Below are 27,906 nucleotides of genomic sequence, written 5' to 3' on the forward strand. Positions count from 1 at the left end.
AAGCTGATATGTAGTGCTTATACGTGTCCCGAAAACGCACGCACGTTTCACGAACCCGTGTGCATGTGTGCAAGTTCTTGACAGTTCTTGAACAAGGGCATCATCACCATGATCAGTGAGCACCAACAGCTGGTCATGACTTCTTATAGGATCCGGTCGTGATCGTGGTGACGAGGGGTCCATGTGTAGTGAAGTATGTGGTATAGTAGAGCTGTTGGAATTCGTGGATGCCTCGGTCATTTCGTCGACAAATTATCTGTCGACAGAGCCAGCGACATGTCCGAACCTGAAGCCACCCTTCGTGTTGGTGAGGTATAGGCCGTCGAGGCTGGTAGGCCTAGATAGTGCTACGTAGACCAACTTCAGTGGATGGTGTTTGTCGTATTCGTAGACTACCTGGGCGTATGTGGCCTACGTAGCCTAGTCTACAAAGCGGCTGTCAATTAATCTGGCATCATCCTCGGTCAGCATGAGGCCATCGCCCAGCCTCGTAAGAAATGAAGAGGACACTGCGTCGTTCTGGTGGACGAAGTGCACTTTACGGTGCTGTGATGTGGACATCATATGTAACATTCGTTAATGTATTCCTGCCGGGTCGAGCAATGCTCCAATATAGCTTCCTGAATCATAGGAATACAAATGTAATGTTTATTAGACTGCTATAAAAGAGGAGCCAACACTGGAACTACAGACGTTCATCTGATATGACGCCTGTATCGCAGGAGTACACATCGTAGGAGTATCATGTAGTGTTTATTGCTGTCTTGTAAAATTAGATAGCCAGCACCACAACCACAATTGACGTTGCACCGATAGTACGCCTGCGTAGGCTGTTTTGCCAAGCCAGTTTATAGACCTGGCGTGGCTCAGTGGTAGAATACCTGATTGCCACGCAGAATGCTTGGGTTCGATTCCTGCTGGGATCCTAATTTTTATTATTTCCATTCGCTGAGTCAACGCTGCCGATGTTGGTTTTCCTTAACGCTCTAGCATTTAAGTTACCAACGTCTGTTCTCGCCGTTCCTGGGTAGATATAAACTGTCAATCACCTGTGGCGCATACCCGTACACCGCGGCCCGTGGTAAACGGGTATGTGCCACACGTGTCTAGTGGAAAGGGTTTGACGACGTACGCGACAGGATTTCAAAGTTATTCATGTCATGACCCGGCAATCATATTCGTCAAATCCTCTTACCCTCTCATGCCAATTTTGGTCTACACCAACTTAAGGAGGCGATCATGAGAGCACCCAGACGTAGACGGCTAGATAGATAGATAGATAGATAGATAGATAGATAGAAAGATAGATAGATAGATACGTAGATAGAAACGCTCAAATTGCCAGAGGTTCGCTAAGAAATGCTTCGCATTTAAAATATACATATTTACAAACACACAGCTTCACTCGGCTGTGAAAACACAACGGTTGTGAACAAGGTATTCCTTCACTTATTCCTCCAAGAGTGTGTTTGCCACTCCTGCTTGACGCGACTGGCGCCTTTGGTTTCGGCCGCCTTCACGATCTTGGGCACCAGTGAGCCAGCGCTTTACCACAGCGCTGCCTTCGTGAAGGATGCTTGTTCGGGATAATGAGCTCTAAGCTAGGCTGCAATAAAGGAACACCAAGAGAGCAAGAACGAATAAATTCGTTCAATCTATTTATAACAAATAGTCGAGTTGCCTTCTACTCTGAATACAAATATTAAAGTAAAATGAATGCTGTGTTCTATTACAATGGCAATATTCCCTTTAAACCTAAGAAATGTAACTCGCTGCAGTGAGAAAAAAAAGGCATCATACGCTACAATATTTGCCCTCTATGCAAAGCGTTCAATATAATAATAATAATATCTGGGGTTTAACGTCCCAAAACCACACTATGATTATGAGAGACGCCGTAGTGGAGGGCTCCGGAAATTTCGACCACCTGGGGTTCTTTAACGTGCACCTAAATCTAAGTACACGGGCCTCAAACATTTTCGCCTCCATCGAAAATGCAGCCGCCGCGGCCGGGATTCGATCCCGCGACCTTCGGGTCAGCAGTCGAGCGTCATAACCACTAGACCACCGTGGCGGGGTAAAGCGTTCAATATAATTATCTGTACATACGCGTGTAATGGACGGAGGCTTTTTTTTCGAGATTTGGGGAGAAAATTGCGGGTGCGGCCGTTACACAAAAAAAACGATGCAACTTTTTTTCCATAAGTAATTCCACTTGCTTTTATTTAACTGCAGTACTCACTCGTTCTGAAAGAACCGCTGTCACTCTCACGCAGTTGCAAGAATGTTATTCCTCGACTTTCTTATTCTCTTCCTAGTTACTTGTCCCATCATCAAACTCTCCTGTGTCCCAAATGAGGTCATCCGCCATTCCATCAAATTTTTTCAATATTCCCGGAACTTAACTCCATCGTCTTGAAGGAATACCACCCCATGCTTCGAAATCCCGTGGCACACGTCCACAAGGGATGCCTTCTTCAGACGTCCAGTCAGTGTTGTTTGGTGGACGGCAGTGGCTAAATCTCGAAGGCTGTGCTTTTGCTACGTGGAGGTGCCGAAATATCGGCACGGCTGCCTTGTTTTGCTCCCGAGAAAAAAAAATGTTTCCGAATTTTCGCATCACACAACGTAGTACAATACTTCTAACCTCGAAAATTAACCATGTGGCTAATACACGGGTGACCTTACGATACACTTCTTGGGGGGATTTTTCAACAAACTTCTGCGTGCGGCTATAACGTGGGTGCGGCCATTACACGAGTATAGGCGGCATTTGTAGACAGCCTTCACTGCTGCTACAATAGTATTGCAAATTGCATACCCAAGATGAGCATTCTACAGTTAGCTATTTTGCCACAGTACAGACGGGTCCACTGTTAAAGGGAACACTTGCATCCAAGGCATGTTCGGATTATCTTTCTTGCAAAAAACATAGTGGCCTATACTTTGCCTAACACTACTAGTGTTCACAGTTCCGACTCTTGTGGACGGACTAGTACCGTGCAAGAACTATGTTTCCACATTCACTCACAGTTAGGCGGCCAGCAATATTGTCACGTGGTCGTGACGTCGACGAAGACAGCAGTCGGCGTTTGCGGGATGAAACTGTTTATTTGGCCGAACTTGTGGCCGGAAAATGAGAACTATAACTACAGCAATACACGCTGTACAATGATAGCGGCGAACAGGGCGTCGTCCGTCGATCAACTGACAAGCGGTCACGCGTGTCTGCTTTTATACAGGCGCTATCGAACTTTCCAGCAATATCGCTGGTGGCGGCGTAATCTCTAGACAAAGCTGGAACATTCGCGTGCGGGGCGCAATCTTAACAAACTGATCTACTACGATCGCGACGCTTCTAGAACATTACTTCGCGGACAGCGTCGAGCGTTGATAACCGTTCCTGCCGGTCAAACCTGAATACATCAAAACAAGACAAGAAGTGGGCGTGGCATTGCCCCCCTCTGAAAAAAGCATCGTCCCGATGTTTGTGAAAGAAAAAAGAAGAGAGAAAAAAACAAGTGCATACATAAATAAATAACAAAGGAAAAGTAGAGTCCCCAGGTTCGCTAACGCGCAAAAAACGGCTTAAGGCGCACGACATGGACGACTTCAGGTCGTGCGCGGCGTCGCTGAGAGTTCGTAATGCCGTCCGGGATGACCTAGTAGTCAAGAGCGCCGAGGCGTCGAAGAACCTTGTATGGCCCGAAATATCGCCGAAGGAGTTTTTCGCTAAGCCCACGTCGGCGTATCGGCGTCCAGACCCAAACACGGTCGCCGGGCTGGTATTCCACGAAGCGTCGTCGAAGATTGTAGCGACGGCTGTCGGTGTACTGCTGGGACTTGATGCGCAGGCGGGCGAGCTGTCGAGCTTCTTCGGCACGTTGTAAGTAGGTGGTCACGTCGATGTTTTCCTCGTCGGTCACGTTTGGTAATATGGCGTCGAGCGTCGTTGCCGGGCTCCGTCCGTAGACCAACTTGTACGGCGTCATCTGCGTCGTTTCTTGCACAGCGGTGTTGTATGCGAAGGTCACGTAAGGAAGGATGGCATCCCACGTCTTGTGCTCGACGTCAACGTACATGGCCAGCATGTCGGCGATGGTCTTATTTAGCCGCTCGGTGAGGCCATTGGTTTGAGGGTGGTAGGCAGTGGTCCGGCGGTGGCTTGTCTGGCTGTACCTCAAGATCGCCTGAGTTAGCTCCGCTGTAAACGCCGTACCTCTGTCAGTGATGAGGACCTCTGGGGCGCCATGACGCAGAACGATGTCTTCAACAAAGAACTTCGCTACCTCGGCAGCACTGCCTCTAGGTAGGGCCCTTGTTTCGGCGTAGCGGGTCAGGTAGTCGGTAGCTACGACGATCCACTTATTACCGCTAGTCGACGTTGGGAACGGCCCCAGGAGGTCCATCCCGATCTGCTGGAACGGTCGCCGAGGTGGCTCGATCGGCTGAAGAAAGCCCGCTGGTCTTGTTGGCGGTGTCTTGCGTCGCTGACAGTCTCGGCATGTCCTTACGTAGCGAGTGACGTCGGCGGCAAGGCGCGGCCAGTAGTACTTTTCCTGTACTCTTGCCAGCGTTCGGGAAACACCGAGGTGTGCTGCTGTCGGGTCGTCGTGCAGGGCCTCGAGGACTTCTGGCCGCAATTCTGGAGGCACCACGAGAAGGTATTTGGCTCGATGTGGCGAGTTCTTTTGGAGAACGCCGTGGCGTAAGAAAAATGACGCCAGTGCTCGCTTGAACACTTTCGGAACGACGGCGTTCTTGCCCTCGAGGTATTCCATAAGGCCTCTGAGTTCCGGGTCGGATCGCTGTTGTTCAGCGAAATCGTCGGCACTTATGGTTCCCAAGAAGTAGTCATCATCCTGGTCGTCTTGCGGCGGCGGGTCCACGGGGGCACGAGACAGGCAGTCGGCGTCAGAGTGTTTTCTTCCGGACTTGTAAACGACGTGAATGTCGAATTCTTGCAGTCGTAGGCTCCACCGTGCGAGGCGACCGGAAGGGTCCTTCAAGCTAGCTAGCCAACACAAGGCGTGGTGGTCGCTCACAACTTTGAAGGGCCGGCCGTAGAGGTAGGGGCGAAACTTCGATGTAGCCCAGATGATGGCCAGGCACTCCTTTTCCGTTGTCGAATAGTTGATTTCTGCCTTTGATAGCGACCGGCTAGCATAACTGATGACCCTCTCCAGCCCGTCAGTCTTCTGCACGACGACGGCGCCGAGTCCTAGGCTGCTTGCGTCGGTGTGGATTTCCGTATCGGCGTCTTCGTCGAAATGTGCTAGTATTGGAGGCATCTGAAGGCGTCGTTTAAGTTCTTGAAATGCCTCGATTTGCGCCGTTTCCCACTTGAATGGCACGTCGGTCTTCGTCAGGTGCGTTAGTGGCTGGGCTATTCGTGAAAATTCCTTGATGAAGCGTCTGTAGTAGGCGCACAAGCCGAGAAAACGGCGTACGGCCTTCTTATCGGTGGGTGGCGGGAAGGCAGCGATGGCAGCTGTTTTCCGCGGGTCCGGGCGAACGCCATTCTTGCTGATCACGTGACCCAAAAACAAGAGCTCCTCGTACGCGAAGCGGCACTTTTCAGGCTTCAGGGTGAGTCCGGAGGTCTTGATCGCTGGAAGTACAGCTTCAAGGCGTCGAAGGTGTTCGTCGAAGTTTGAGGAAAACACAACGACGTCGTCCAAGTACACAAGGCACGTCTGCCACTTCAAGCCGGCCAGTACTGTATCCATAACGCGTTGGAAAGTCGCGGGCGCCGAGCAAAGACCAAAGGGCATGACCTTGAACTCGAACAGGCCGTCTGGTGTTATGAAGGCAGTCTTTTCTCGGTCTCTCTCGTCGACTTCGATTTGCCAGTAGCCGGTCTTGAGGTCCATCGACGAAAAGTACTTGGCGTTGTGGAGTCGATCTAGGGCGTCGTCTATTCGTGGGAGAGGGTACACGTCCTTCTTCGTGACCTTGTTCAGGCGACGATAGTCGACGCAAAAACGTAGGGTTCCATCCTTCTTCCTCACTAACACCACAGGTGACGCCCATGGACTCTTGGACGGCTGGATGATGTCGTCGCGTAGCATTTCGTCGACCCGTTTCTTGACGGCCTCGCGTTCTCGCGTCGAAACTCGGTACGGGCTCTGACGTATTGGTCGGGCACTTTCTTCTGTTATGATGCGATGTTTCGCGACTGGGGTCTGTCGAATTCGTGACGACGACGAGAAGCAGTCCTTGAATTGTAGGAGCAGGGTTTTTAGTTGGTCTTGCTCGTGCTTCGGGAGGCTCGGGTTAACGTCGAAATCTGGTTGGTTTCGTCTATTCGTCGAAGCAGGTTCGGTAGCATCGAAGAGGGCGAGAGCATTGCTGGATTCCACGAATTCGTGGATGTAGGCGACCGTCGTACCAATGTTGAGGTGCCTATATTCATGGCTGAAATTTGTCAGCACTACCTTTGCTTTGCCATCACGCAGCTCGGCTATGCCTCTTGCGACGCAAATCTGACGGTTGAGAAGTAGGTGCTGATCGCCCTCGATGACACCTTCAAGGTCTGCGTGTTCTTCGGTGCCGACGGAAATGATGATGCTGGAGAGAGGCGGAATGGTGACGTGCTCTTCTATCACATTCAATACGGGCTTTCCTGGCGTCGTGTGTGGCGGCAGCGCTTTTTCTGAGGTTAGTGTTATTGACTCAGATCTGAGGTCTATTAGGGCACCGTGTTCACTTAGGAAGTCCATCCCAAGTATCACGTCCCTGGAACAGTGCTGCAGGATAAGAAAGCTCGCAGGATAGGTTCGGTCACTGATGCTGACTCTTGCTGTGCAGACTCCAGCCGGTGTTATCAAATGACCTCTAGCGGTGCGGATTTCAGGACCTTCCCAAGCAGTCCTAACTTTCTTCAACTTCGCGGCGAATGACCCACTGACGACGGAATAGTCGGCCCCAGTGTCGACGAGAGCGGTAACGTTGTGTCCGTCGAATAGTACGTCGAGGTCGCTAGTCCGCCGTCTTGCGTTGCGTGTACGTCGCGGCGTCGGGTCACGGCTACGTCGGTTTGCACCGCTGCTTCCGCGTTGCGTCGTCAGGTCTGCTTCCACGGGTCGCAAAGTTTCGTCTTCAGGACGTCGTTCGGCGTGCGGCGGGGGCTCGGAACTTCGTCGCGGCGTCGTCGTCGACGGCGGAGGATCTTCAAAGTTTCGTCGTTCAGCAACCGCACCTCCATCGGTTGCTGCCCTTAGTTTTCCGGATACGGGCTAGGTGACCGGCCTCGCGTTGGGCCAGTGTATGGTCGGCGTTGGGGGGAGACGTAGCGGCCTGGCGACGGCGAACGGGAAGGTTGTCGGGGCGTCCATTGCGTTCCCGCGAGGTAGTCGGCGATGTCGCGTGGTCTTTCCCCTCGTTGTGGACGCGGCGCGTCGATGGCGAACCCACGCAGTCCCATCTGTCGGTACTGGCAGCGGCGGTAAGTGTGGCCAGCTTCCCCGCAATGGTAGCAGAGTGGGCGGTGGTCGGGGGCGCGCCAAACGTCGGTCTTCCTCGGCGTGTATAGCTGGCCGGCTGGCGGGCGGTATGACGTCGGTGGCGGCGGCGGAACTGCTGGGGTGGCGCGGCGTCTTGAAGTGGGCGAGGAGGGGGGGCGTTGCGTCGGGCTGCAGCGGCATAGCTCACTGCTTGCAGCTGTGGCTGCGCTGACTCGGAGGTGCCCAGAGACTGCTGTATTTCCTCTCGGACGATGTCAGCGATCGAGGCAACTTCAGGCTGTGGTAAGGGTAAAAGTTTGCGCAGTTCTTCGCGCACGATCGCTCGGATCGTTTCACGCAGGTCGTCGGAGCCGACATGAACAGCTGGGCTTTCTTGAATCGAACGGCGATTATACTGGCGGTTGCGCATTTCCAGCGTCTTCTCTATCGTCGTCGCCTCTGAGATGAATTCTTGGACGGTCGAGGGCGGGTTCCGCATCAGCCCAGCGAAGAGCTCTTGCTTAACCCCTCGCATAAGCAACCTGACTTTCTTGTCCTCAGGCATGGCTGGGTCGGCGTGGCGGAACAGTCTGGTCATTTCCTCTCCAAAGATGGCAACACTTTCATTTGGAAGTTGAACCCGCGTCTCTAGCAAGGCTGCGGCCCTTTCTTTTCTGACGCCGCTTGCAAACGTCTGCAGGAAAGCGCTTCGAAAGGCGTCCCAAGTTCGAAGAGTGGACTCCCGATTCTCGAACCAGGTCCTTGCTGCGTCTTCAAGGTAAAAGTAAACGTGTCGCAGCTTGTCCTCGGAGTCCCAGTTGTTGAATGTTGAGACCCTTTCGAAAGTCTCGAGCCAGGTGTCCGGGTCTTCGAATGACGACCCGCGGAAGGTTGGCGGCTCCTTGGGCTGCCGGAGTAGGAACGGCGCAGGCTGCACGGGGTCGGTCATCGTCGCTACGGTGGGTGTTGGGACCTGGGGCTGCCTGGTTTTTTCGGGAAGGAGCCCGTGCTCTGGCTGCAGTCCCTTCTGCCTGCGGCTTGTTCGACGATCCGGGTTTTCTTTGCTGTCGTCCTCCTCGCGGCTTGGGCTTGGGTCAGCGCTTCGCAGGGGCGTCCGGATCATGGAAAAAGCAGCACCTCCACCAGATGTCACGTGGTCGTGACGTCGACGAAGACAGCAGTCGGCGTTTGCGGGATGAAACTGTTTATTTGGCCGAACTTGTGGCCGGAAAATGAGAACTATAACTACAGCAATACACGCTGTACAATGATAGCGGCGAACAGGGCGTCGTCCGTCGATCAACTGACAAGCGGTCACGCGTGTCTGCTTTTATACAGGCGCTATCGAACTTTCCAGCAATATCGCTGGTGGCGGCGTAATCTGTAGACAAAGCTGGAACATTCGCGTGCGGGGCGCAATCTTAACAAACTGATCTACTACGATCGCGACGCTTCTAGAACATTACTTCGCGGACAGCGTCGAGCGTTGATAACCGTTCCTGCCGGTCAAACCTGAATACATCAAAACAAGACAAGAAGTGGGCGTGGCAATATGAAAGGTGCACATTTGAGTGTTCTCTTTAACAGTGGACCGTACCGTAAATACCATTACAAACACCACTAGAAATTGCAAGCAGTAATAAAATTAGGTTTCTTTCGCTCCTTTTTACACCTGTATGGTACCAACTTCATCAATACCTGCATTGTTGCCAACATGAGGATTGACCCTTTAATACAGCCGAATCATTTACAGTGTATTTTAAGTCTATGCCATGGTACGAAAACACAGAAAGCGTGGAAAATTTTTAACAACAAAAGGTCGGCGAATAACAAATAGGATTTCTGCGCACATTTTTCTAGATTCGGATACAGCTCAAGAATGAAGCGCCAGATACTTATCAAAAAAGGCCCCTCAGCCGACGGCAACAATCTATTTTCGTGATGCCGCAGATAATTTGATTAAGTGACCCGACAACTGAGATAGTTAAAGATGTGGCCGGCTATATTCGCAATGCCCATAGACTGTCGCGCCGCCAAGCGGAATTCAGGAGCGTGCTCTCGAGGAGGGTTAGTAGACGACAAAATGGCAGCACTACGCAGTCGCTCCCTTGTTCGGCTGTGCTAGCCTCAGTGTTAACGCGTTGGAAAGAAAGGAACACTACGACTCTTCATGTTCCCTGCATCAGTGAACAAACCGGACCCTCCGTGACACGAGAAATCTGATTCGTTCTTGCGACACGCGAAGTTTTCGTGAAAACACGTGTCAACTCGAGCTTTCAATGCTAGCCCAGAGCGTACACATATACTATCAGCTTCGCGAGGCTTTCTGTAGCCACGTAGGTTAGTTAAATGTTATCGTCTGACATATTCAGTTGAAACTCGTGTTTCTTGTAGTGCATGAGTCCCATAACACTGTACGCGGGAGATCGCGCGGGCTCGCTATGTGCTCTTGTATAACTGACCGATCTCAAGTTGGCGATACATTAAAATATGGCATCTATCCTTTGTCAGCAAAGCGCTGTTACGAATCGTGCGAGCGACGTTTCCATCATTCGAGGACGCGTCTGCTCGACGCCTTTCGTGGAGCGAACGCTTTCCATCCACGCCGTTCTTCGCCAGTGTGTTGGGTTTTATAGCCACCGCTGCGCCGCTTGTTTTTGTACATTTGTTGATAGGTGGCAGCACACTGCAAGCGATTTGCTTGTTGACCGGTCTGAGAGAAAAATGTTCTCCGCGCACAGACGTCTCTCTAATTGTAAACATTGTGACGCGGAATGGTCGAAGTCGTTCGGCGGTGGAAATTCTTCAGATTGCTTTCAGCAGTGATGTTGAAAGAAACCATCTTGACGACGAGGATTTTTCACTGGACGTAGAAGACTGAAAGCACCGAGAGTGACAGCGACGATGAACCACCAGCTGCTAACTCACGAGGAACGAGTTGCACTCTAGGTCCCCACGTGCGTTAATGTTCTTTCACGCTCGTAAGTCACATTGATTGTATTTTTTGTAAAATATCCTTGAGTGAGATCAAAATAAAAGCATAGTACCTCTTGTGCATTGCATGTATCACAGTTATTGTGGATATTATGGAGCGCCGTATGCCGCCAACACGCTCGAGCTCTACCAGCGAAGCGAAATGCTTAGAACGATGGAACGTGCAGTCACGGCCACAATCCACGCCTCTCGGCTAACTTCTTCGACGTTGCGAAAAGCATACGTGTGCATTCTTTTCAAAATTCGTGTATCGATCGTGCTGATCGAACCTGCAACATGTGAGTGAAGTGAATTGCGCACGGCTAGAGTCTCAGCATGACTGTGACACAAGCGCTACTGAATGGGATGTTAAATGCTTGTGTTCCGTAATGACGACGGCGTATTATGTTTGCAAACCATCACCACGTTATAAACGTGTGGTCCCGTGCAGCAGCGATGGCGCTACTCGCTGGCGGCCTACTACTGCCTCAAATCCGTCAGGCAGGCTCGGTACGTACTACCTCGGAGTGCCATTCAGCTCATACGTCAATTCTAGTTCATGCAGTTTTATGTAGCACGCACAGGATTTCTCGAAGCGTCGTCATGCACGGTAACGGAGCTGAAATATAACCTTTCACACCGCAGCAAATAATTAGGTGGCGAGTACTTAGCACTTTCCGTGGTTTGGGAAAGTATTTTAGTCTCATAGCCATTTCAGCGCAGCTCATGACTTCATCCTGTGAAAGTGGCACGGGCCGTACGTTCGCACGTCCTATCTGTTCCTATGCTAAGAAACGGTGTGACCCTCCTCCTGGCGCCATCTTGAAAAGCACGGCGCGCCACCTATAGTTCGTGGGCATTGCGAATACTGCAGATAAAACCAACTTGCTTGAAGAAAGCCTCTAGTGACACTACATCTACTTCTAGATCTTGAGCAAGGTCTACAAATGTGTTGAGATGAACAGTGGAGGGCTGATAAAATAACCGGCCTGTTCAGTGCAAGATAATTCTGCACCACTGTGATAGATCACTTACCCAGGATCATGTTGTTAATGTTCTTAAGCTCGGCAAATGCGTTCCTGCCACGAGAGCCTTTCTAGCTGAATTGCAACGCTGCTGCTTTGGTCATCAAGTTTCGCAAAAGTATTCGCATCGTGTCCTGGAAGTCTGTGCCGCCAAATGTTGAGCAGTAGTTTCCCTGCAGACACACCAAGTCAAGTAGTAATGAAAAGCTGAGGAAGAGTTTACAACTGCAAAAATGAGCCTTACCAGCTGCTCCATGTGTTCTTGAAGATACCCTTCAATGGCTTGAACACCTGCCATAGTTGAAGCAGGTAACGTCAGGCAGTCTTCGGGCAACACTAAAACTCCAGTTGATTTGTTTGCAGTCAGCAGTGTCCTCATGCTGTTCAGCTCGACTAGTATCTTCATTTGGTTATAAAAACCTGTTTTCAAAGGGTGCAAGAAAAATAGCAGTGACCCTCAGGTAAGCATCTAAAGGGGGAATTAATTACGCCCTAAGCAGAAAACACAACATCAACAACTGATGCAGTAGGACTATTTTTGTACCACGTTCAAAGGAAGAACCTCTATAACCACCATTTACAATCATGCAATTATGGAGTTGACAAAAGCACACAAGGCTTGCTGGCATAACCTGCACAAAAATAGTCCTAAATTCTTTACATTGCATTTTGTTGTCGTTTTTCGCAGTGTTCAGCTGTATTTGCTTTAAAACTTCACCTGAAGTTGTTGGAGCTAAACTTCGCAGCAGCATTGCCACTTTAGTGTGCCGAGTCGATGTTGAACGTTTCAATGAGGCTATCATGGAGTAATGCACTACACCGTCAAGCCTGAATCACATCCAGTTTTGAAATCCATAACAAAAGGCAGTAGTCAGGGGTAGATGGAATATCTAATGAAAAATTCGCCAATAGGGGTTTGCTGGAGCCGACGTTTCAACAAGTGGACTTGTCTTATCCAAGGCTGCAAATGATTTTCTTAGGGAGAGCAGCTAAGCAAAGTAGTTGCAGCTTTGAAGAAGATAAGTCCACTTGTCGAAATGTCGGCTCCAGCACAACTCCTGTTTAGAAATTTTTCATCCAGTCTTGCGAGCTATTTGACTTGTTTTAATGTGGCACAGGATCACACGTTATATTCATAGAAAAGCTGCAGGAAAAGGTTGCTAAAAACGCACCAGATGAAACAGCAACCTCACTGTCAGAAAGATCACTGTCCTGAGCCCAAGACGTGCTTGCTTTGGCTTGAAGATCTGCAATTTCATTGCAAAAGTGCATACCTTTTAGATATTGTCACGGGAACGAAACTATACACACAGGGGTATATATAACAGCAAAAGCGTACAACGCTGTCGCGGTCCAAGCGCCTTCCGCCCAGCACTTCGTCGTCGCCCTTCTCCGCCCGTGACATTACCCGCCGGCGGCAGAAGCACCGTCCCGGTGCGATCAGTTCTCGGGGCGAGAGTGGTACGGTTTAAGTCGCGAGACATGAACTATATCGCTCGTGTCTGAAGCTGTCGCTGACATAGGATTGAGTGGAGCGATCTCATGGGTGACGCTAGTGACCTTTCGTATGACGCGGTAAAAGCCAACGTAACGGGACATCAGTTTTTCGGATAGACCAACACGTCGCGATGGTAACCACAGCAAGACCAGCGACCCCAGAGAGTACTGCACGTCGCGGTGTCGGCGATCGTAACCACACTTTTGGTTAACCTGCGAGGCGCATAAACGATCCCGGGCGACATGGCGGGCGATGTCAGCACGGGCCAGTGCATCACGAGCATGGGCAGTCGATGGGTCGGCGTCAGAATGCAAGATGGTGTCCATGGGTAAAGGCGGGTCGTAGCCAAACAACAGGTAAAAAGGTGAAAATCCAGCTGTGTCGTGACGCGAAGAGTTGTATGCGAAGGTTACAAAAGGTAGATTGATGTCCCAATCGCGGTGGTCCTCAGAGACATACAGGCTGTTTCATACTTAGGGGAAATCTCGGAGCGCCTGGCATCGCGATGCGACTAGCGCTGCAATCGCGCGCCGGCAGCAGCTCGCGCGTGCGCAGACGCTTCAAGGGTGTAGAGTTGTACATCTGCGCACGCGCGAGCTGCTGACGGCGCGTGGTTGCAGCGTTGGCCGCATCACGATGCCACGCGCTCCGAGATTTCCCCTAAGTGTGAAACAGCCTGTACATTGCAAGCATGTCTGTCAGGGTGCGGTTCAGGCGTTCGGTGAGGCCGTTCGTTTGTGGGTGGTACGCTGTAGTGAACTTGTGGTGGGTCGAGCAGGATTGCAGGAGGCTGCTTTAGATAGGAAACCGCGGCCGCGGTAAGTGATCAACTGACGAGGAGCACCATGACGCAGAATGATGCCATGAAGAATGAAATCGGCTACATCAGTAGCGCAGCTGCTGGGAAGTGCGCGTGTGACGGCGTACCGCGTTGCGTAGTCGGTAGCGACGGCAATCCACCTGTTACCGGTGGCCGACACGGGAAAAGGTCCAAGAAGGTCGAGGCCGACTCGGAAAAATGGCTTATTTGGGACTTCAATGGGCTGAAGACTGCCAGCGGGCAATAGCGCAGGTGTCTTGCGCCTCTGACAGAGGTCGCACGCCGCCACGTACTGTCGCACAGAACGGTAGAGGCCAGGTCAAAAGAATCGCCGTCGAATGCGGTCATACGTGCGTGACACCCCTAGATGGCCGGCGGTGGGTGCATCATGAATCTGGGCCAAAGCATCCGAGCGGAGATGCGCAGGAACAACGAGCAAAAGCTCAGCACCGTCAGGGCGGGCGTTGTAGCGGTGCAAGATGTCGTTGCGAAGTACGAACATCTGTAGGGAACGGTCAGGCTGTGGAGATTGCAGACCATCTATAATAGTTGTTCAGCAGCTATGTTGACGAAGTCGCTAATGGAGAGAACGAGTGGTGTTTGTTCATCTTCCGTTGTTTCAGGCGGATCGACTGGGTGCCGAGACAAGCAGTCGGCATCCCTGTGAAGTTGCCCAGACTTATAGGATACAGAAAATATCTACTCTTGTAAGCGCAGCGCCCAGCGACCGAGGCGTCCTGCGGGGCCCTTGAGCGAAGAGAGCCAGCAAAGAGCATGACGGCCTGTGATAACCAAGAAGTGTCTGCCATACAGGTACGGTCGGAATTTCGCGATGGCCCAGACAAGAGCTAAGCACTCGCGTTGTGTAATCGAGTAATTTTATTCCGATGGCGACAAGAGGCCGCTTGCGTACGCGACGACGCGGTGTATACCCTGCTGCTGTTGTGCAAGCACTGCGCCTATGCCGTGGCCACTGGCATCGGTACGGACCTCCGTAGTGGTAGACGGGTCGACGTGTGCCAGAACTGGCGGATTAGTGAGGATGGCAACGAGTGGTGAGAAGGCGTTTGCTTGTTGTTGGCCCCAGATGAATGCGACGTCCCTTTTCAGCAGGTAGGTCAGGGGACGGGCTACTTCGGCGAAGTTCTGGACAAAACGACGGATGTAGGAGCACAGTCCAAGAAAACTGCGGACGGCCTTAGCAGAGCCGGGTGTGGGAAAATCTAGAACTGCACGGACTTTTCCAGGGTCCGGTTGTACGCCGGCAGCGTCTACGAGATGGCCGAGTACACAGATTTGGCGTTGTCCAAAGCGACATTTCGACGAGTTAAGTTGGAGGTGAGCGCGTCGGAAACCATCAAGCACAGTGGACAGGCGAGTGAGATGGTTTTCAAAAGTAGTGGAAAAAACGATAACATCGTCTAGATAGCAAAGACAGATGGACCACTTCATGCCTCGAAGGAGAGAATCCATGATGCGCACGAAAGTCGCGGGAGCATTACATAAGCCAAAAGGCATCACCTTAAACTGATAAAGTCCATCAGAGTGTCATGAATGCAGTCTTCTCTCTGTCTTGGTCGTCCACAGTGATCTGCCAGTACCCTGAGCGTACAGTAAAAGCGTACAACGCTGTCGCAGTCCAAGCGCGTTCCGCGCAGCACTTCGTTGTCGTCATTCACTGCCCTTCTCCGACCGTGACAATATTTTAATTGCAAGCTGGACAATACGCTGCTAAATCTAGTCATTTTGTAGGCAATAGAGCACAATTGCGTAAATCGCTAGCAGTAGTGGATATCATAAGTGGTATACAGTCAGCTTGACATGAACTAAAGAGAGAACGAACAAAAAAATTACACCATCTCTCGCTAAAGGGGACCATGAGGCGATGGAAAGCCGGAGCATTTGCACGATCGCGTTCCGTTGGCGTTCGCTGAGCATGCTACCGACCTCGCATCGTGGAACGCGAAGAGGAACACTACGCGCGTCGTGTCTTCCCTCTAGCCTGGCCGTTAATTCTCACAGGGCGTGCGGGGAACACGGTCGACAGGCGCGCGAGAGAGAGGCAGCGTAGGAGAGGAGAGAGAGAGCGGGAGGGGACGCGTATGCGCTGGCCCTCATCGCGGCGCTCCGCAGGAGAGAATTTCGGCATGTCGAGCCCGCATTTCAGAGGAGCCAACCGAGGCAAGCGCTCGACTGAACGCGCGCAGCGCTCTACCACTTGAAGGAGAGGAGACTAGAGGAGGAGATTGGCGTATGTGCCGTGAGAGCAGAAGCGAGAACGCAGAAGCGCAAGCAGGTGCTGGTAGAGAAGTGGAGTAACGCGCAGCTGTTGGAGAGAAGGAAGGAGGAGAGTTGCGCATGCGTAGTGTGAGTGCGGACTACTACGCGGCGTGCGGATTACCACGCCGCGTGACATACCCCCGAGCAAGAGATACTTAGCATCTAAAAGGTAGTAATAATGCCATACCAGTACCATGTTTAGCGAGTCTCTCCACATGTTGTGACACTCCTGGAAGGTGTTTTGCGTGCATGTTGTGTGTCACACGTGGTTTAGAAATCGCCCTTAGAATTTTTCTTCCTCTTGCAGCCACTAAGCCTTCTGTAAAGTTTTCACAGAATTATTCATTGCACTATGCTCTTGAATATGTATTTCAAAGAACAATAATAGTTTTAGGGAAGCATAGATGGAACGAAATATGAATAGCTAAACCTCTTATTACACATTTTTTAACTGGCACCACAATGGCCATTAGGTGTATGAGCCTAATGGCCATATAGGATATGTATCCAACTGATAGAATATGTATCCTCTCAGTCAGCAAACTGCAGAGATTATCTGGCCATGCCCTACTTGTCTTAATTGACATAGATCTACTGCCAGAAAACTAAGAAGATGGGCTCTTCACGATGTAGAAATCACAGTAGGCCTATGACGACTCCAACCCTACTATACTGGGTTAAATAGTTTCATGTGCAAAAGAATTACAGCATATCCACGGGTGCATGATGAAGAGCTTAGGCGAAGCTCCTGAAGCAATCATGGTCTCGGGATCCGCTTCTCGTTGAGCCCGTTTCGCAGTGGCGTCCTTGGCGCGCACCGTCTCGGGATCCGCCTGGCTGCCGCCAAGCGAGCGCCAAGCAAGCGAGCCTCTCGGGATCGAGAGGCTGCCGCCAAGCGAGCGCGGCGCCAGGCGGATCTCGCGGCGGTGCGCGCCCGCGAAGCCGCCGCCAAGCGCACACGGCGCCAGGCGGCAGCTTCTTGAGCTCGCACCTCGGGATCCTGCCGACGAGCACGAGACGCAGCGCCCTCCGGCACCCGGCGCTCCTCGTCATCCATGGTCCACCAAGCAGCACGATCCGGCAAGCGCGCTCCTCTACGTACGGCGACGATCAAGGAGAATGAGAGATAACGGGCGCAGCAGCCAATCTGAGAGCAGCAGCACCTATAACGCCATCTATCGTGCATTCACCCAACCGCCATATTGCACACATCTCTATGGGACAGCGCCATCTAGTATATCGTCACCCAACTGCAGTTTGCATGCATCTCTATGGGACAGCGCCATCTATTGAACGATACGGGAGACGCGACGGCGGGGGAACGCCGGACGGAGCGACAACCGACCAGGTGATGCTATAAGGAGCTTCGCCCCTAAAATCTAACAACACAGTTTACTGACCGGATCACCAGTGTTATTATGTCATGTATGTAGACCTGCTCTGAAGAAGTGAACTTATTGCAAATTTTTCTTTGTTGTCTGGGCTCGTCCCAGATTGTTCACTTCCTACATTGCGTAAATAGTACTACTGCATTCAAACAAAAAAAATGCACCACGGATAAAAGAGCATGTTCCCTGCATTAGTATTGACAAACAAGCCACAAGAAATTAGCGAAAAATGCAACAAACACTCACTTTTCTTAAGTGAGCAGGATGGCCGAACTTCAGCGGCATCACTTTCACTGTCCGAAACAAACACTGCCTTTCGCTTTTGTCGGCGTTTTTTCTCAACATCTGATCCTTCACTCTCTAGGTGTGATGTGACTAGGGCATCTGGAAGGCATTCTTTGGCGCGCTCGTATGTGCCTGGGTCAAGGAACTGTGTTTAGGCACCAGCGAGGAAGCTTTCTCATCTTTACCAATGAGAATGTACAAGGCTCTATTTCATAAGCCTTATCGTGCAGTAAGTTGCAAACTCGTACAAAAATATTCCTGCTATCTTACATAAATGTTGCAGACATCTTTCTAAACGCACATCAAAGAGTGAAAACGCCGGTATTGGAAAGATTTATGTACATTACAAATAACAAGTGATAAGTCAGTCTTGTGTTTGGTGTTCACTTTAAGAGATAGAAAAAACAAGGTGCTCACTTTTGGTGGCAAGTATTCTTGCGTTTGTAACATTACCAGTCCACGGGTGGCGCCAGGCGGATCCCAAGTATGCCGAGTCCAGTACTGGGCAGTATCGAAGATACATGTATCTTCGATACTATCTTAGATACTCTTTGGGTATCTTGTATCTGTATCGCGATACGTCTCGCAAGACTTGTATCAGTATCTGTATTTCCGATACATTGAAGAATGTATCGTGTATCTTAAGATACAAGATACTGCGATCGCAACACCGCGGTGCGAAACAATAAACGTTGGTTGAACTCCGCTTCTGAAGCTGATACTGCTCCCACTAAGCCACCAGATTAAAACTAAAGACAATGACATTATTTTATCTTTCCGTCAGAGTTTTCCGGCAAGGGCAGGTGATGAGCTCTGAGCTTCTCTATTGAGGGACAGAGTCACGTGGTGGCGCTCGCGTCGTCCTGACAAACGCGCGAACATATACTCCCAGACGACATTTTGTTTTCACGGCTTCTTTTTTTTCTTTTTAGTTGTGTCAGTGATATGACGCTTGGCTCTTAGCTACTATCCTGTGCCGCGTACGCCAATGCGTGCGGTGTCTTTTACACAAATTGTGATGCCGCTGTAGTGTCGTAATCGAAGTTTATCTTGCGTTGTGCGTCGTTACGAAGTCTGGAGAATGCAAGAAAAGGGGTTGCTTTGCGTCTCGTGGCTTTCACACATCGGCGATTTGAACGACTTCGTCGATGCAAGTTTGACTTAGATGCAATGAGACTGACTTATATGCAAATAAGACTCTAACAGCTATAGCACCGCCGGTACCGATGCTGGATTTAACAGAACTAGTATTCACTTAACAGAAGCTATCTTGGCGTACGTCTCCTTGTCTTTTATTCAGTGCGTTTTCAAAATCATAATTGGATTGTTAGCACAAGTTGTTTCTAAGCTGTGCTTTGTCATCCGATACGTCCCCTATCTCTTTGTATTGCTTTCTTCTGGTCTGCTTACGGCAATATGTCTTTAATGTGCTGGCAACGTAAGCTCTCTTCATTATTCTTACTTTTAGCTGTCTGCATTATTTCTGCTGCTGTTTACAGACCTATATTCTACTCAAGTTTACTGTTATGTCAAGCCGACGAGAACATATGTATAATAATCTGCGCGTGCTTGGAGCATACAGTAACAAAAGTTCTGCTTACTGCTTAGTAAAATAGCGAAATTTTTTCACGATAACGTAAGTTATTAGGAGCCATCTCAAAGATGTTAGCAAAGGAATTGGAGAGACATTGTTATACAAAATGCTCCGTTTTTCTAATGAGCGTCTCAACGAGTCGGTTTACGCTATTTCACATAGGCACTGAATTTTCTGTGGTCTTGCCCTAAATGCCTAATTGTCATGGCTATTAGGGGTTAGCCGCCGCGGTGGTCTAATGGTTGTGGTGATTGACTGCTAAGCCGTAGGTCGCGGCGGCTGCAATTCGAGGCCCGTGTGCTTATATTTAAGTTTTATAGCACCACGCGGTTAAAATTTCCGGAGCCCTCCACTATGGCGTCTGTCATTATATCGTGGTTCTGTGGGACGTTAAATTCAACAATTATGATTAGCTCTTAGGAGTGCCGCCTGTATCGTGTTCCGATACTTATTCTCTGTGTTTGACACAGAACCGCGTTTCTATTTTACTTAGGTATATTTGTTTTTCTTTCTTAGTCTTCTCTGAATATTTTTACTGTTACTAATTACCAGGTAATCAGAGCATAAGTGGCAATAAAGTGTGAATAGCGGCGGTGTCCTCCGGCACTTAATGCAGCTATAGAACACGTCTGACATGTTTTCTGGGCTGCAGATGTCCTCTCATAAATGAAAAATTGTTCGAAGATCGCGCATTACTGAGTACGTCGCTAACGAACGCTTTACGGCAGCAAGTAGAATATAAAAGTAATTGCAGTTTTATGTCATCTACGTAAACAAGATGCGTCGCAAAGAATGTCGCTACCCGCGTTCTCACTGATGTACATCTGTCCGGTAATCGGGTATTGCGAAAACCGTCATACCTTTACGGGCAAGGTAGAACTTAACTGTATTTGCACCATTGTGCCGAGGCATCTTATTGAAGATGGCAGCCCGCTAGCAGGTCAGCAAGCAGAGCATCGACTCTACCCAATTACAACAGCGTCAAGCAAAAACTGTTTTTAGCGAAGTGTACAAAGAGATGTCACGGTAAGCAACTAAAGCAACCCCAATAAGTTGTTTCGGAACAAAAGTAATATACCTTCAGCAAGAAATACAAATTGGAGATACTAACAGACATTTCATTCAAATGAAACAAAATTGGTCGCAGTTATTAAACTTTCAAGCGGACATTTTCTGCATTGGCGTTTAGTGCTACATTACCGTATATGCAGATATATATATAATAATAAATTTCCGAATGTATCGAAGTCTCTTAAGATACAATTGGAATGTATAGTATCGGATACAATCGGCGTTGTGGTATCTTGTATCTGTATCTCAAATACTTCTTGCCTGAGTATCTTGTATCGTATCGCGATACAATTTGAAAGTATCTTTGCCCAGCCCTGGCCGAGTCATTTTAACATTACCAGTCATCCTCTACAGGCACTGCTGACAAGATCATGCGGTCAACTTCTTTTTTTGTTGTTGTGGGTGGCCAAAAACAAATCGCATCATAAGCGTCCCCCCTGACCCAATTTTTGGGCACCACGTATGTACTACCTTCGTCAACGAATTCCACTATGTGAAACCTGCAGGAAGAAATTGTACTTAATAGGCGGTAATAAGACAACGCATATAAAACAAAAATCAAATAGACAGAGCAGACAGTGTGAGGCAAAAGCTAAATATGCTCCAGTGAGCTACTTCTCAACCCAACAGATGTTGGGGTTTTCACAACTCAACAGCGAATGCCTACAACACTATGCATGTTACTTTGCATGTTTCATGTTTTCTCGCACTGTATCGCTGCGCAGTGTAATAAAAATCAGTGTGGCTGAGGAAAAAAGATTGAGATGCTGTGCTGCTTTCCTTGGCTGCTGTGCAAGAGCAGCTTGGGCTCATTAAGCACAGCTTTTATGTGTATGCGTAAACAAAGCATGCTCACACAAGCGATCGTGCTTACGTTTTGAAAAACACCTGACTTGGTACGCACCAATTCTGTAGAACATTTGTTGCAGGCAGACAAAAGCGTGCTATAGAGTTGAAGCTTTGTAATTCAACACGTCACAGCCACAGATACTTCACATATGCATTTTTGCATTCCCACCGGGAGATGATACAACTTCACAGTCACTAGCACTTCCCATCAACAGTTTTGGGTCAGCTTTGCACGGTCACACTTACAATACATTAACATGATCTTAATGATACATAAGGGTTTTTGAATGCCACAGCAGCACCTACAACTGGAGCACGAAAAAAATAGCAGTGAAACAACGAAAATACTAATCCTTTTCCTTGAAGAGCTGTACTTTGCAGGCAATGTCAGAAAATATATATTTCAAATGCCTAGAACAGAAGCATCAAGAAAGTCAGAAGATGTGAAACAGTGGAAAAAAACATAATTTCCCTTGAAAGGAAAAAGCTGGCCTGCAGTCAATGTAAGAAAATAAAAATGCTTCAAGCATGCTGCCACGTGACGAGACTTTAAAAATTGACAGTAATGATTAGAGACCGGATTTTAGGCAAACGCCTATTTTGTTTCTCGCGCTCCTATCGCGCCACTTTGATATATGAGCATGAATTATAGGCAAAGAAGTGTTTTTATAGTGTTTTTATAGTGCCTATAAGTGCCTATTTTTGGCGTTTGTGCCTAAATGCTTACAAATGCCTATAAATGCCTGTTTTCGAAATTGGCGCTTATATGAGCACTATTTAGCCTCAAGTTTCGCTCCAGGGTGCAGTTTGAGACCTTTATTCATGTTACCGCACAACAATTGACTATTCGGAGCTATGGGGTTGAACCTAGTTCTCTAGTTCAACCAACTCCAGGAAACAACCGCTAGCAGCAGTGAAGTGGGACACGCCGGCGAGCATTCGCCGCCGCACTGACATGGCGCGAGCGGTTGGCGAACGCGATACCGCAGAAAGCCATCCGTGGAAAGCAAAAAAAAGAAATAAAAATAGGATGTGCACGTGGCTTTTGTTTTGTTTGTAATTTCCTTTGTCAGGTGTTTACTGCAGTAGCGTAGGCAGAAATGTTTTTAGGAGGAGGGGGGTGGTTGTTCTACCATACATTATGTAGCTCGTGCGTGCGTTTGTATGTGTGCGTGCATATATACACATGCAAAACTAAAGAGTTTCGGGGGGGGCGACTTTTAACCCATGAAGACCCCCCACCACCCTGGCTACGCCAGTGGTTCGCTGGCAGGGGCTATATGCGATTCGACTGGGCCAATAGGAGAAATGCCTCCCTTCTGGTATTTTAGCGATCTGGATATCTGCTCCTACTCTGCCCTTCTCAGTCATGCCGAAAAGACGCCTAGGAGTGTGTTCATTTGACAGTGGACACTTGGTTATTCAAGTGTCCACTGTCAAATGAGCACACTAGAGACCGTGTCCCAGAACACGGTAGAGACCGTGTTCTGGGAACCGTGCGAGACAAAGCGTACTTGCACTGCTATGTTCAATTGTTGGCGCCTTTGTGCCCTGTTAAGCAATAACATTTTTGTTTTCTTGTCGTAGATAGAGGTCGCGCACGTTTTCGTTTGAAATAATTTGCATTTATGTCGAAGCTTATTATACCTATATTTACCATTTTGGAAGCCTAAAACGTTGTTTTGCCTGTCTATCTATGGCGCCTAAAACGCGCTTTTTTAATGCCTAAAAATCCGGCCTTGTGTAATGATGACCTGCAAGGGTGAGTGTAGAAGTCTCCTTCCTCTTGCACAGTTTTCCAACGATGAGTATCTCAGACCCAGATGAAAGAAAATTCCTCACAAGAACAATCCTGTTTCCAGTAAGTAAGAGACAGTTGTCAGGCACCTTTGAGCTTTCACGCTCTCTTTCCACAGCACTTTACGGTACTCCTTCAGGGCAGGGTATGACAAAGGAGAACCACTGGAATGACAAGAAGAGGAAATGATTCTATGTGTAGGAAATTCAGCAGCTGATCCAGCGCTAACAACTGAGCAAGCTTGTGCTTCTACAATTCTACCATGCAGTTGTTCCAACGACTGCTTCCCACACCTCACGTGAGCCTTCAGATCCTTCAAGTAGTTCACAAAAGCAAAACAACTAAAGTTTTCCAAGCTGCCAAGCTGCCCGCAGTCATTGGCCAAGTGAATTAGACCATGCACCTTGTACACTAGGGATTCTTTCCCATAGACTGATTTGCACTTGTCTACGAAACTGCGCAGCAAGCGATCAGCATAGTCCACGAAACAGTCCATTGATGAACAGGAGAGTATTGCAATGACCACATGCATCTATAGAAAATGCTCATACAAAGCCCGTGGCAAGATTTTCCTCAGAACAACACGACCTGAGTAAAGCAAGAACTGCCTGAACTCTGTGGCCTTCCATCGCTCGAATAAGTCAAGTACTCGGGGTTTTCGAGCAAAATCGCTGGTTATGTGCTGTCGTAATGCAGCCAGATTTCCCGATATCTTCATAACTGTGAAGTGCGCCAACCGCACTTTGAGTGGACCTCTCAACCAGTAGCCAATAAGTTTTCGCATAACCCCAAGGCACACCATATGCATGTAATCCAGTGGAAAGCATGTTACCATTGGGATGCCAATTGATGTCAATGAGGAAGTGCCTTTGTGATGCTCCTTCTGAGTGCTCAGCAAATGACTAGTCAGTACGCAGTGCGCTGTCCATGCTTTGGTAAGTAACGCGCCCATTAAGATACACGCCCTTAGCGCAGCACTTGTCACATTCATAGTAGCCAGAAAACAATTTCGTGGCTTTCACAAAGGCCTTTGCTGGTGTGTCACAGAGAAAGGCTCTTAAATTTACCTTATAAACTCTGTAGTTGTTCTGTATATCATTTGACAGCAAAGGACCCAGTTCTTCAATTAACCGTTCGGGATACTAGTTAAAACAAGCTGGCTTCGTTGCGCCACAAAATATTTCCACTGGGAAAATAATATTGTGCTTACTGCGCGGGTGGTGAACCTGTACAAATATGGGCCATACTTGAGCGCAACTGCTCTTGAACAGCGGCAGGCCATCAGTATTGACTGATATTGTCAGATCACCATCGGGAGTTGAATTCCACATGTCCAATGCACGCACTAAGCCGCTGTGAAGGCCCAAGTGGACGTACTCGCCATTGCCGAGTTGTACAAGTGGTACGTTTTTACATCAGAGCTGACTGTGTCTTCGGAAGATCAATAAAGTGCGGCCTGAGAATGTCGAGCAGTGAATTCACTGCCGCTCTCCTGATGCGGTGCTTCACAGCCCAAGTCCTCAGCTGGCTCTTTATGCTAGCCTCAGGAGACTCAGAAATGTCGGGCACTTCAACTAAGTCACGTTCATCGGCTTCGACAGGACTAAGGGCCTCTAGACGCTGCGAGCCACTTCCGTCAGACTCCGCAGGATCTGAGCTTGAGCACTTTGCCCGAGTCGCTACGAAAGAGGATGCAGAAGTACTCACGGCTAAGCTGCGCCTCAGCGGTGCAAGACTATCATTTTCATCACTTGTTAAAAGTGATGCACTACCACCAGATTGCAAATGTGGGAATGTTGTCGCAGAGAATGCTGCCGCCTTTGCATCTTCTGTGACTTGTTGCAAACACCGCATGCTGCCTGTCTTCGCCATATAAAGCTCTCAGCGACGTTTCGCCCTGAACAACCGCTCCATGGTCACGTCTTACCTTGCGACGTTTTGGTCAGGTGGCGTCGATATTGTGAAACGCCAAGCGCCAAGCACTGCAGCGACGACCTTTCAGCTCCAAACAAAGGGTTAATTACGACAGCGAAGTTGTTAGATCCTGTTAGAACGTAGGCATTCCGTGCGAAGTCGTTACAAAACCCTACAGTGCACAAAAGACCAAAAGCGCCGCGGGAGCGCAAACTGCGCAATATTTGTCAGGTTGAATCCGCCGCCGTGTGTCATACCGCCTTTTCGCAGACGACTTCAAGACTGGTGTGGCAGTCTTGAACGCTCAAATAAGAAGTTTTCGCTGACCGAGAAATCATACGCGCGTCGTAGGAAAAAATAAATTCGTGCCCACAGATATATGCAACATCGACTTAGGGCTGGCTCAAAGTACCTGGCCAACGTGGTAGGTAGCAAAGCACGGCCTTACGGAGGACCACGTTTGGTCACCCGAGCATTGGGTGCCGACTCTTTCCCTATCATTTGCCGACTGTCGGCTGAACATCTTCGGCCAACTAATAATCAGCGTAATTGGTTGCCGATCAGGGCCACACTTTGGGCCGCCATTGGTAGGCCGACAATACGGGTTGCCGAGCACTGCCCAGTCGTTTACCAACCGTCGGCCGCCGGCCAATTTCAGTTGGGTAGGCGTCAACGTGAGTGTGATGCGTCCACATGAAGCAGTGCTGTATCTGCCAAACAACAGTAAACATTGTACAAGCTCTCATATACGAATGCACTATAAACAATAAACTGCTTCAGTGACGACACGTTTCACTTTCGTGTTATACCGATTCCTATGACGGAAGGATCAACCAACCATCTTTTTTGCTCCACCGCTCATGCGAAGCGGCGCTGAGATAAAGTGCACTGCAGTTCAGCTGGGCGTAGTACAGCCGTCAAATATTGAACATTACGTGTCTGACTCGGCCATTTTTATCCTACTGAACCCACTACGACAGCACTTACCGACGTCTGTCGTCGTTTCCAAAACCACCGGTACGCTTCCCAGTGTACGCTTGCTCCCTCCTGCGTGCTTCGCCAGGCATAGTGTTTCATACAATACTTGCGTACTAGAGGGAACTCTGGCGCTACTGTCTATGGGAGCTGCAACGCATGGCGCTTCAGCCAGCATGGGAATGATTGGTAGTACGCGAATTTGTCTAAACTTCGTTCTTTCGGCTCCGTTTGGCTCCGCGTCGCCTGCATCCGCTTTGTCGCAAAACGAAGTTCAGCAAAAGTCAGCAGTTCCACTTCACCAGTTTAACCTTTTTAGGCTCACCAATTCAAATCTCGTCACGAAGTTCACAACGGTCATTTCTTTTATCCGAAAGAAAACGAAAACATAGCAATAAACAAAGCCACAAGTACATTCGAAGCTCGCGAGTGCGAAGATTAGGCAAATCCGTGTACTACCCCTCATTCCCATGGTGGCTGAACGAACGCAGCGCCATAGTCCCCTCTAGTTAATTTTAGGAAACTCTATGTCGCCAGGTACACACCTTGGCAAGCATCGCTTGCTGGAGTGCTGTCGCGGAGGGATGGATGCCTTATTCTATGCTGTTCTTATCATCCACCACTCAAGGCTGGCTGATCATCTTGATAACGCGGACAGACCGTCGCTCTGACCACTGGGCAAGCGGGAAATGCACGAAAAGCTTCACGCTTGTAGTGCGCTGCCAGTGGACACGGACGAGAAAACATAACCGTACAGGGTACAGGGTGATGCGCACTGTTTCCTCGTTTATTTTTTCTCGTCCGTGTCCACTGGCAGTGCACTACAAGCATGAAGACGTACCAACTAGCCCCTGTTGCCGCCTTATTAGCACGAAAAGCATTGGAACCGGAAAAAAGTATCGTTCCGCGATTGCACCCCTGTTTAAGTAAATTGAACAAACCGCTTCGAAGTGCGATATTCCGACTTGGCTACTATCCGTTCGTCAAGCTCACGCAGGACAAAGCCGGTGAGCGCCAAGTACTCATGGAGCCTAACTGTACCTTAGCGCGAGAGTTGTGCTCTCTATGCTATACGTACGTAGGTACCACGACCGACACGGGGAGCCACCGCGTGAGGGCGCAGCACCTGCCTGAAAGAGATATAGACGAACGCGTCGAAATAATGAAAATGCCTGAGGTGACGACGCCCGCTTACGCAGCTTCTTGCCAACCTTGCCGTTATATGGATTATCAATATTAGCCACTGCAAGCTTACGTACACTCCTAAATAGCCGCCCAGAACAGCATAGTGTTCGAGTATAGCGTGAAATCCTTGTCTTCGCGTGCTCTGCATGCTGTCTTTTGCCGAACACCATTCGTAATATTTTCGTACAGCGTAAACAGGGCGCGCCGTAAACCGTGCGACTAGAGGCACAGTGGCGCGCTCAACCGAGCGTCGATACCAAAATCAAGGCACAAGTTTACTGCATGCAAGTCAGCCAATTAATGAATGCACCATTCATCGTGGGCATCTGTTGTCATATGAAAATCAGGCAAAAATAACGCTGCGTGCGGTGTGAAGCGCCACTCACATCAATAGGTGCGTCGTGTGCCGGGGCCCTGCCGATCGTGTGCCGCCCTTTCTTTCATAACGAACAAGTTATCTCGCTAACACGCTTCAGATCATCGTTTGTGGAGGGCGAACAATTTTTGAGCAGTTGGGTTGAGATATAATAATTCCCTCCATTTTAACACGAAAGTGGTTTATGCCGGGGTCCACCAAGACTTCAGTGACGTATTTCCGTCACGGAAATGGAAAACATTTGCACGATCAGATGGCAAATAAAAAAATTCCGTCAACTGGCATCGAACCGAGTGCTCGGTCCGCAACCACAGATGCCGGACACGCTATCCACTGCGCCACGGCCACAGACTATAAAGGCTTTACAAACGCGCCTTTTATATCTACCACTCTCCCGGTCGGTGTGGTGGTGTTGCCCTCTAGGAGCGGT

General features: G+C 49.3%; 1 protein-coding gene across 1 annotated transcript in view; it reads right to left on the bottom strand.

Moving 5' to 3' along the window:
- Window positions 1–27,906, bottom strand: part of LOC119386593 (piggyBac transposable element-derived protein 3-like) — a 318,613-nt gene that overhangs the window by 70,224 nt on the left and 220,483 nt on the right. The window lies entirely within an intron of this gene.

The sequence above is a fragment of the Rhipicephalus sanguineus genome, chromosome 3 (genome assembly GCF_013339695.2).
Source record: "Rhipicephalus sanguineus isolate Rsan-2018 chromosome 3, BIME_Rsan_1.4, whole genome shotgun sequence".
In the NCBI taxonomy this organism is placed as follows: Eukaryota; Metazoa; Arthropoda; class Arachnida; order Ixodida; family Ixodidae; genus Rhipicephalus; species Rhipicephalus sanguineus.